Below are 9,078 nucleotides of genomic sequence, written 5' to 3'. Positions count from 1 at the left end.
CCACCATGCCCACCATGCCCAGTTTCAGGGGCCTGTGAAGGGCTCCAGGTTCAGCTCAGCATGTGGTACCAGGGATCAAACCCAGGTTCTTGTGCTTGCCAGGCAGGTACTTCAACAACTGATCTATCTCCCCAGCCCCAGCATACTCTTGATTGTTAAGGTACATAACCTTATTATCTGGAAAGTGCAAAAGAAAACCATAAGGGGTATCAGTTTGTATAGAGAGTTGCTAAAATTAGGAGGACTGATAGATCAAGTGTCTGATAACTTCTCATACTACCATTCGGAGTGTGTATCCATGCAGCCATTTTGGAAAATGGTTTGCCATCATCTACTAGTGTAGAACATGTGTATCATTACTGTGTCTATACAGCCACCTGAAACCTCACGCAGCCATAGGTAGAGCTTTCTCAGAGCTGGCTGAAGCCAGAATGTATGACTGCCTTAGGCACAGTGCTAAGATTAAGGTGTTAGGATTAAGGATGGGTGATTTCTACATCATTCCACCTACTGGTTTGACACTTCCCTAATGCCAGTTCCCTAGTTCCTATCTAAAAGACAGAAAGAGGCTTGTCCTCTCCTTTCCTTGCTTGCTTTGCTGTCTTCTTGCCATGAACTGGTTGTGTCCTGCACTGCCCCTCTGCCAAGCCACACTGCCTTGAAACAAGCCTATCATGGGCTGAAGCCTCTACAAACTGAGAGCTAAATAAACATCCCCCCTTCAACTTTGCCTGTCTGGTATTTTGTCTTAGCAATGAGAGAAAAGTAACTAAGGCAATGGGCATTCATGATTCCTTTCTGTTTTAGTCACTGGTCATTAGGATAAAATACCTGGGCCCCAGGACTTAAAGGAGTAGAAATTTGTTTTGATTCTTGTATTTTGGACAGTTCAGCTCATAGTCAGCTGGCTCAGGGGCAGGAAAGGCTAGTGGGAGGGTCTGACAGAGGAAGATGCTGAATTCCTGGTGCCCAGGAAGCACAGTGGACAAACAAGGCTGGGAGGAAGCTGTGCTGGTGATTCCAAGAGACCCACTCTTCCTCTAAGTCCCATCTTGTCCACACAGCTATGAACTCATGAATGGAATAATCTCCTGATGAGGAGGGCCCCCAGGTTCAAATCATGCTCCATACACATGGGAGTTAAGAAAAAAAATATTCTGAAACAACTCTCTTAGGTGTATGACAAACATAATGGAGTAGGCAAGGATGCAGGCAGGGGTCTGTGTGAATTTGTGTGTGAATATTTGTAATAGTACACTCGTAATAGCCAAATTCTTGAAACAACCCAAATAAATCATATTGAAATGACAGTGAACTATGAGGAATTCAGCCTACTGAATACTAATGAGTACTGACAACAAGCTATACTTACACTTAATTTGTAAATTCAGTATTACAAGATACTGAATTTTGAAAAAGCTAAGAACAAATGTCTCATTGCTATTTGTTTTTCAATAAAATTAATTAAAAAACCCCAAATGAATATATAGCTTTAAAATCTACCTATACAACTTTTAAAACAATGCAAAATGAATCAAGGGTACTTGATGTCAATAAGAGTTAGGCCGGGCAGAGGTGGGTGCTGAGAATAGACAAAGGCTGGAGCAGTGGCACTCTGTGATACAAGCCATGTTCTAGCCATTGATTTGGCTACAAGGATGTGTTTGTTTTGTAAGAATTTACTGTGTTGGGCACTTATTATTTCTGTACTTTCACAGTGAAGTTACCCTTTAATAACAAAGTTGATATAAATCACCCCGTTTTCCCTCTCCTCTGCCCCCAACCAGGGACAAATGAATGATGGGTGAATGAAGTTTTCAGGAGCTCCACTCTTGACATTTCCTGAGGTTTCAGTGGCATGCATTAGTCATGTCGTAACTGCTTATTTTTGAGTTCTTTGTGACAGCTTTAGAGAGCCATCCTCTTACATGACTATAAAAACCACACTCAAGAGCTACAATGTTTTTACAATATCATGAAAGCAACATCTTAAGGTTTATTTTCTTCAGTCCACAGTATACTTCTCAATTTTGTGTTTCCAGCAGCAACATGCTTCTCCAATTTTATCGAATACTTATTTATGTTCATGGTGCTCCAGCCTGATGAAATCATGACTCAACAGTGAGCATGTGAAATATCCAGTAATGGTCACCTGCTCTTCTGAAGCTCTGGATTTTCTTCTCACAGTGGATAGATTTGGCTGGGAAATATATTTTGCTTCAGAGTACTTAGCAGACTATAAAAAAGGTAAGGCAAGTGTCAGGCATGATCCTCTAGTGGGGCTTCTTAAGGTCAGTGTCTTCATGAGAACTTATATTCTGCAATAGGGTAAAACTAATCCCTCTTGCACCTCTGCCCCAGGCCTGTTTCCCTTTCTCCGTTGTAGGGAGCATTGTAAAATAGCTCTCTGTCCATTGTCCCTGGTCTTACATGTGTCATTAAAAGAGGAAAAGGATGGGGCAGAAGTCACTTAGGTTACTGGCTAGTTGACTTTGAAATAATCAAAATGGATATGGCTCTAATCTAATTACCAAATGCTATAGGACAGAGTTTCTCCTGAAGAGCACAAGGGAGATTTGAGGCATGAGGAGACTGGGAGCCTGGTTTTGAAGATGGTAGAAGCATATGCTAAGCCTAGAAAGTGGCCTCTAGTTGCCAAAAGTAAGACCTGACTTAGAGCTTATAAAAGGGGTTAGTTCTACAATGGTAATGAACTGAATTCTACCTACAATTTCAACAAACTTCAAAGTGGATTCTTCAGAGCCTCCTAGTAAATACCCAGCCCTCTGACAACCTGACTCTGGTCTTGGGAGACACTGTTCCCATTCCAGTGTCATCTAAAATTCGTGTATTGAAATTAATCCCCAAAGCAGCAGTATTGTTGAGAAGTAACACTTTTAAGATGAGGTTTTACAAACTCTGCCCCCAGGATGGATTGACGTCATTATGTGGGACTGAGTTAGCAGTCTTGGCAGTGGCTTTCTGATGAAGGGGTGAGTCCAGCCCCTTTTTTCTTTCTCAAATCTTTGCTTTCTTGCTTTCCAATTTTGATCACACAGCCCGAGTCAGACTCCTTGAATTGGGACTTCCCAGGTGATTGAACTGTAAACAATGAATCTTTGTTCTTTGTAAATTATTCAGTCTTGGGTATTCTGTTGTAAAAGCTAAAATCAGACCCTAAACAGAGAACTGGGTCAAACCTCTCTGGACATCTGAGATGTAGAACCATGAGGTAATAATGGGTAACTATTATCTAACTTGATCTTTTTTTTTAACTTGATCTTTGTAAATATAATCATGAGCTAATAAATGGTTCTGCTTAAATTGTTAAATTTGTGATAATGTGTCATGCAGCAGTAGAAAATGAATACACCTTCTAGATTTAGAATTCATGCTTTTCCTTGATTTCCATATATAGGAAACAAATGTAAATTCATGACATTCGTGATTTTTATAGACTTGTAATGAAAATGTAAAAGTAATTGTTAGAGGCATATTGCAAATTCTTGTAAATGTTGAGCAAAGCTTGGAATTTGAGGTTATTCATTCAAAGCCCTTTGACCACATATGCCAAACCAAGTTTTACTCTAAGCTCAAAGATCTTTTTTCTAATTACTTCTTGGGACTGTATTCATTAGCTCAGAACAGGTACAGAGTGCTAACTAAATGGCATGCTCTTGCTCCACACTCCATTTCCTAAGCATTATCTGATGCAATCCTTGTGGTGACAGCCCTGAGAAGTACTGATTGTTATGCTCAATGTAAAGGGGAGACGCTTGAGATTTAAAAAGCTAATAAATGTTGTTCAAGGTCACAGAGCTAATAAAACCCAGAAGTGGGTTTAGAAACCAGTCACTCTGATGTTAAGTGCTTTACTCAGAGCTGACATACGTTGCTGTCTCTCAGTTCAGCAATGATAACTGTCCTAGGAGTATCATATTGTTCCTCTCAACTTTTTGGATAAAATTTCAATTGATGTAATGATTACTCTTGCCCATTGTGTCAGAGCAAGTGAAGTTAATCTAAAAATCCCCTGATAAATCTCCTATTTGGATCTAATAAGTGCTGTGAGGATAATTTACTCATTTAGCAGAAATATATATTTTGCTCTGTTGGGCATCAGATTCGTCCCTTCAAAAGACTTACATTCTGGCCGCCAGGAGGCTGAGGGAGATAATCATAATAACTTGCTTACAGTGAAGAATTCTAGTCCATCTGCTTCTGTGTTTTCTCCATATATTTTTAAAATAAGCATCTCCATACTGGAATTAAGTCAAAGCATTTCTTTATTAAAATAAAGGGGTAATTTTCAGCAAACATGCTGCAAATGTCTTCAGGTAAATTCTGATGCTTTAAATTGTTTCTACTCTATGAAGAATTTTCTCTCCCTTTTCACCACAATGCACCCGAAGATGTTTTAGTGATAAGTGATTCACTTCAACTGAAGGCTCTGGTACAGATTCCGACTTGCAAACGAACTATTTGGATTTATGTGCAGAGGTGGGAGAAATAAGGTACACTAGAAGCTAAGATGTATTAGAGCAGTGCATTTTAAATGAAAAAATAAGGAAGATTAAATGTACATGCACTATAAAATAATTAACTGAATATCTTTTTCAATTTATTTTATTATTAGGGAAGGAATATTAGAAATCATTGGAAAATCTAACACAAACTACTTCCAATTAGTAGATGACGCTTTAGCCATATGAGCTAACATCATTAACTTATTTGTCTGGATAATACAAAATAACTACTAGAGTTCTTATCTTCATAGCACACCTCTTAGAGTCATGAAAAGGAGCATCAGGGCTGGGGAGATGGCTCAGTGGAATAAGCACTTCTCTGGCAAGCGCAAGGGCATGAGTTCAATCCCTGGTTCTGAAAAAAAAATCTACTTTAAAAAAAAATAAAAAAAAAACAAAAGAATAAAGTGTTTGGGGAATATTTAAAATATTTCAATAGGTTAATATAGAAAAAATTCTATAATGTCCCATGCAGCCACATTACATGATTATTTTATATTAGACTTCTAATAAAAACTGGAGATATTTATCATCTGGATACAAACATCAACTGAGCTCAAATCTCACTAAATTTAGTTGAGTGAAATATGAAGTTTTAAAATATTCAACCAACCTCTTGACAACTTTCTAGTGTTGTCAGGAAAGACCACATTCATTAGCCTTGAAGAACACATTAAGCTATAGAAAGAGTCTATATCATCAAATCGTTCTTGTATCTGTAAGAAATGTTCTTCATTATAAAATAAGAAGTATCTTATAAGAAGCAATTTGTTATTGTTTCTACTGCAGAACACATTATTTATTGACCACCATGTATTCTATAATACAAGGAATACTTCACTTAAAAAAAAAACATCTGATAGGAACTTTTATGTCTTTGAAATAGTAACTTAGAACAGTTATTCTTGCCTATAAAGTGATTTTACTTGAATACTATGTTTCTTATATTTCCCAGCATAAGGAAAAGTAGATTCAAGAAATAAAAATGATTTTTGTTGTGTGTTGCAACTTCAAGTTGATACTCTTACTGATGCAACACTAATTTTAAATGAAAAGAAAATATTAAAAAAAGAAAAGAAAATATTATAACAAAACAATGTAGTCTCTTTTCATGGTTGTGATTAAATTTAATTAATTAGATTTAACATAGCTAATCTGACTTTCCCCACAGGAATCACTATATAACTTAAACTATGTTTCTGAGCATACCACATATGTGATGTGCTCTACGTTTATACAGTGACATATTGCAACATTCCCCAACTCACAATTAAGTACAAAAGTAGATCAATATGCAACAAAATAGTGTTTGACCCAGTGAACACAATGGGATCCAATTGAGAATTCATTGTACTTACACATTAGCAAAGCACTAGAACACTATGAACCTTGATCTTTCACTAACTCCATGATGGACAAGGTGGCCGTGCTCCAGTTTTGAGCCATTTACCTCCTTGTGAGGTTAGGGGGGTTCGAAAGCCCTCTAACCCACATTTCTGTAGCCCTGTCTGCAGTATGGTCCTACTATGAAGCCCAGGCTGATCTTGAACTCAGGGTGATCTTCTGGGTCAGTCCCCTGAGAGCTGGGCTTATAGGCGTGTGCCATCATACACAGCTGCTCATTCATTAAAGTTCCTTTTTGTGCTTGTTTAGTTCTGGGGACAGGGTTTTGCTGACTTGCCAGAGCCAGGCTCATGTTTAGGATCGCCTTGCCTCTGCTTGGAGGCACTTTGTTTCTGAAGTTTTATCTTTTATCAGTACATGTTTGTAACACCTAACATTTACATTCCTCAGCAGGACTTGATAAATGCAGACAACACACCCCAATTCTTTTTCATGCTTCTTTCCTCTCTCTTCCCTGTCCCTCCATCTCTTGGTCCCCTTCCCATTTCTAAAACGCCTATCTCCTTATTGCCTATTACCTATTTTCTAAGTTTGCCTTTTATTTATATTTTGGATTTATCACATAAGAGAAATCACGGGATATTTGAGTTTGTGTGTCTGCTTCATTTCACTTAGCACTATGATCTGAAGGTGCATCCATTTTTCTACAAATGACTCAAGTTTATCTTTCACAGTAGAGTAGTCTCCATTGTGCATAAACACCACATTTCCTCTTTTCTTTGTTGTTGAAGAACTTTGCTCACAAGACTGAGCTATGTTGAGGTGTGCTGCCAACTCATGGGTGGGTGTGTGCTTTACTAAGGCCTTTAACTTCTTCAGGAAGGTAACAAAAGTTATTTTTGAAATTGTATTAGCTGTCAAGTTTTCCACTGTTCCAAGAAAGTTGTGCAGGGTTTCTCTTTTAGCTTAAAACCTTCTGAATCATTCATGCTCTATTTAATAAATAAATAACTTTAAGAGGACTTCTTATTAGCCATGTACATCTCGCTTCTAAGCTGCAATCAGCATATATAACTAGGAGGATGGTGCTGGCAAAATGTCACATGGGTGCTCTTATCTTTCAACTCCAGCCAACACTCACATTCCCATCTCTTTGCTTACTCACTATATCTTGCCTCTGAGCCTTCACAACCAAACTTGTTCCGTCAGTTTTCTCCCTTTGCTATTTTCAGCGTCTCCACTTCTGACCCAGAATTCCCTCCAATATGACTTTTGCTCATCTCCTTGTCCAATATTTTCTTGTGAAAGTGGCAGATTACTTCTCACGTCAATCTCTGTACCTGGCTTACAGGTCTGGCACTTTTCTCCCACCCAAACCTCCCCATCTGAAATCCTCCCATCTGCTATGCTCAGAACATACTCTGTTCTAGTCTGCCTTCCCACTGCCTGCTCCTTCAGCCCTTCCTCAGCTGGCATTTTGTACCCTTTGCAAGTTGATGTTCATGCACACAGTCCATGCTGCTTTCCCTGGAAGCCCACAAGCCCAAGGCCATGTCCTCAGAATCGCTCAAAGACATTTACCTCTCTCCAGTTCAGCTTCCAGCACACCCCCAGATGCTAATGTACCTTACAGTGTGGGCTATTTGGGCTTCTGGTCAACTTTTCAAGCCATATCTACTCCTGTCAGTACCCCTAGATAGAACTTTAGAATGTTCAGTCTGATTACTTTACTGCCATTAGTACAGCCCTTTAGCAATGTCTCAGTGTCTTGAAGAATGCTCAGATCCTCAAAATGATGCATGAGGTATTCCATAACGTAGCAGGTAGTCTTTTCCTTTACTTTCAATTAGTTATATGTACTTGTTTTTTGATATATATGGTTTTAAAATAAAAATAAGCTGTGAGAAAAGCATTTTCAACCAGAAAGAATTCCACATGTAGAATCCCATTGCGACAGAATAATTGCATCGAGGGACTGATGATTAAATATGGATTTGGGGGCTTTAGGTTTCTGCAGTACTTGGGTGTGGATTCCAGTAAGGCTAATGGATTCCTATGGCTGGAGGGTCACTGAGTTTGGGAGTCAAAGGGAATTCCAGATTAGATCTATGCAAAGCACATGCAGATAATGGGTGATTTCTTTTTTTCTGTCAGCTTGATCACAGGATGCCCACATGTCTGAATGTGTCCATGAGGCTGTTTCTGGATAAGATTAGTATTCAAGTTTTGTATAAAGTTGCACATAAAGAAACTTGGCAGGGTTCTTGCAGTGAGCTAGTGGAGTGAGACCACTCAGTAAATCCACAGGAGTGAGGCTGCCACCCCATAAGCCTGAAAGGCAACCAGTCACCAAGAAATTAGTCTTGAAACTCAACATATCATGGCTGCCTTGATAGGTTAAGGGCTTAATTAGAACTTTCATCAAGCCATCTCTTCTTCCTTCCCTCCCTTTTTGAGATTTTGAATAGAAATACATACCCTTTGCCTGTCCTACCATTGCATTTGGGGAGCATATAACTTTCTGTTCGCAGTGAAAGGAGAATTTTACCTCAGGATGAAACAGATCTAGAGCCCCACCATGTCTGACATGGATGAGACTTTGAATTTAGAGTTCATTTGAATGAATTAAGTCCTGGATAGAATTAATGCAATCTGCATGTAATAAAGATATGCATTTGGGGGGCTAGGGGAAGAGTGCTGTGGGCTGTATTGTGTCCTTCTAAATGTATATGTTGAAGACCTCTACAGCCAGGGTGACTGTTTTGGGAGAACTGCTCCTGTTTTGAATTGAAGTTAAGTGAGATCATAAGTATGAGAAAGCTGCAGTTGTATAAGAAGAGGAAACCCCCAGTAACTTTCCCTTGCTCCTTTCTCTCCCCTACCTCCTGCAGTGCAAGGATGGTGAAAAAGTGAGCTGTGAGCCAGAAGAAGAGTTCATGCTTGAACTTGACCATGTGGATACCTTAATCTTGGGCTTCCTGGGCAGGCCAAAGAGCTCAATGGATTAAAGCACCTGCACCAGGGTTTTGATCCTCAGACCTGCTGTGCCAATCTTGCTCCTAGGGTGTGCTAAAATGGCAATTGAAACTGAGTGTGGTACACACCTGTAATCCCAGCTCTTGGGAGGCTGTAAACAGGTGGATCACTATAAGTCTGATCTAGTAGTGAGACCCTGAACACCCTGTAGACCCTTCCCTAAAATACAAAA

The sequence above is a fragment of the Octodon degus genome, unplaced genomic scaffold (genome assembly GCF_000260255.1).
Source record: "Octodon degus isolate 3935 unplaced genomic scaffold, OctDeg1.0 scaffold00013, whole genome shotgun sequence".
NCBI lineage: Eukaryota > Metazoa > Chordata > Mammalia > Rodentia > Octodontidae > Octodon > Octodon degus.
This window is presented reverse-complemented; position numbering follows the sequence as displayed.